General features: G+C 55.0%; 1 non-coding gene across 1 annotated transcript in view; it reads right to left on the reverse strand.

Annotated features, from left to right (window-relative positions):
- The window catches only part of LOC126123238 (small subunit ribosomal RNA), a 1,909-nt gene extending 1,639 nt beyond the window's left edge, over positions 1-270 (reverse strand). The window contains exon 1 of the ribosomal RNA XR_007526336.1: positions 1-270. This exon is cut by the window's left edge and continues 1,639 nt beyond it. This is a non-coding gene — a ribosomal RNA (small subunit ribosomal RNA).
- Positions 271-2,500: the final 2,230 nt, after the last annotated feature.

Here is a 2,500-nt window from a genome sequence, read left to right on the forward strand (position 1 = left end):
TATTCAGAGTCACCAAGGCAAACGGACCGGACGAGCCGACCGATTGGTTTTGATCTAATAAAAGCGTCCCTTCCATCTCTGGTCGGGACTCTGTTTGCATGTATTAGCTCTAGAATTACCACAGTTATCCAAGTAACGTGGGTACGATCTAAGGAACCATAACTGATTTAATGAGCCATTCGCGGTTTCACCTTAATGCGGCTTGTACTGAGACATGCATGGCTTAATCTTTGAGACAAGCATATGACTACTGGCAGGATCAACCAGGGAGCTGCGTCAACTAGAGCTGAGCAGCCGGCCGCCCGGGAGTGTGTCCCAGGGGCCCGCGCGAACACGCAAGCGTCCGCTCAATTATTCTGCAAACAGGAGGAGGCTGAGCTCCCCTGCACAATACACCTCGAAACCCTCTCAGGTCCCGGCGGCGCGCAGCGCCGTCCTAAGTACTTGGTCGGGTTCGAGAGAGGCGCAATCGCCCGGAGTTAGGCGAGTAGACGCTTTAGGTGCGACCACCCGTGCTCCCAACTGAGCTTGCCGCTGCCGACAGAGGCCCGGGAGCGTGCTGTCGTGGCATTGCCGGCGGGAGACAACACGCGCCACCTACGGTGACCGGCAGCTCCAACGCCAGCGCCACAGAAGGGCAAAGGCCCCACGTGGGTGCCGAAGCGAACTCTCCCAGCACAGCGCACGTGCCAACACGTCTGCACAACTGCGATACAAACCACCAGCGAGAACCGCTGGGGCGACCGAGCAGCAGACGGCGTCGCGGCGCCGAGTGCCGGGCGGCGGCGCATCCTCAACGCACACAGTCCTCAATCGGACCAGCACACTGCAGATGTCCACCGCGCTTCGCACCGGGCCGGCGAGGACCCACTTTGGCTGCACGGCGCCGCGCGCAGGGTGCCCCGGCGCGCAGCTGCGCCGCCTGCCGCGTCCGTCGGCCGGCGCGCCTGCCACTGGGCGCCCCCACCAGCCGGCTGTAGCGCGTGCGCCCACGCACCGCGCGGCCAGCACGCCGGGCGGCCCCCCCTCACCGGCCGGGGACAGTCCCACCCACCCACAGCCGCGTATCGCTTCACACCCAGATTCACATTCACGTTCGTTGGTATGGTGGGGACCGCTTCGTAGCTGTACCGATCGTTGCCCTCACAGATGTACCTCCAGCAAGGACAACCGCACCACAACGGGTTACCAGTTGTTCATTTGCGTAACGTCACCAGTAAACGTACACGTCCATCCCCGTTTGCAAAGTCAACTATTATTGCATGCCTGCCTGTCAGGTGTCAAGACACACTACATCCGCTCACATCCACGCAACAAAATGTGCCCGACTAGAGGGCACGTGGAAGGTGCCCCCGTACGTATGCGATGTCCATTGCGCGACCAACTGTCAACCGGCCTCTGTAGCATGTCGCAGATGTGGAACGCGGGGCACCGTGCTATCACATTGTGTGAGAAGAGACTACTACGTCTGCATACACGCGCCACTACATGAACAGACGGCTCATGCTGATCGCCATCCACTGCGTCCATTACTCCCACACGTCTCTATGGCGTACCACACTGCAATGCAGCTGTTATGGGGAGATGACACGTAGCTGTGTACACAACATTCTGAGCGGGTTGCGGTTGGACAATACATTAATGTAACGTGTCATATGCCAATTACAGAGCAGGGTAAGGCACAACTTGGGTTAGGTTAAGGCACAACTTGGGTTAGGTTAAGGCACAACTTGGGTTAGGTTAAGGCACAACTTGGGTTAGGTTAAGGCACAACTTGGGTTAGGTTAAGGCACAACTTGGGTTAGGTTAAGGCACAACTTGGGTTAGGTTAAGGCACAACTTGGGTTAGGTTAAGGCACAACTTGGGTTAGGTTAAGGCACAACTTGGGTTAGGTTAAGGCACAACTTGGGTTAGGTTAAGGCACAACTTGGGTTAGGTTAAGGCACAACTTGGGTTAGGTTAAGGCACAACGTGGGTTAGGTTAAGGCACAACGTGGGTTAGGTTAAGGCACAACGTGGGTTAGGTTAAGGCACAACGTGGGTTAGGTTAAGGCACAACGTGGGTTAGGTTAAGGCACAATGTGGGTTAGGTTAAGGCACAATGTGGGTTAGGTTAAGGCACAATGTGGGGGTAGATTGCGGTACAAATTGCATTACATTGCGGTGCAAATTGCATTACATTGCGGTGCAAATTGAGTTACATTGCGGTGCAAATTGAGTTACATTGCGGTGCAAATTGAGTTACATTGCGGTGCAAATTGAGTTACATTGCGGTGCAAATTGAGTTACATTGCGGTGCAAATTGAGTTACATTGCGGTGCAAATTGCGTTACATTGCGGTGCAAATTGCGTTACATTGCGGTGCAAATTGCGTTACATTGCGGTGCAAATTGCGTTACATTGCGGTGCAAATTGCGTTACATTGCGGTGCAAATTGCGTTACATTGCGGTGCAAATTGCGTTACATTGCGGTGCAAATTGCGTTACATTGCGGTGCAA

The sequence above is a fragment of the Schistocerca cancellata genome, unplaced genomic scaffold (genome assembly GCF_023864275.1).
Source record: "Schistocerca cancellata isolate TAMUIC-IGC-003103 unplaced genomic scaffold, iqSchCanc2.1 HiC_scaffold_418, whole genome shotgun sequence".
Lineage (NCBI taxonomy): Eukaryota > Metazoa > Arthropoda > Insecta > Orthoptera > Acrididae > Schistocerca > Schistocerca cancellata.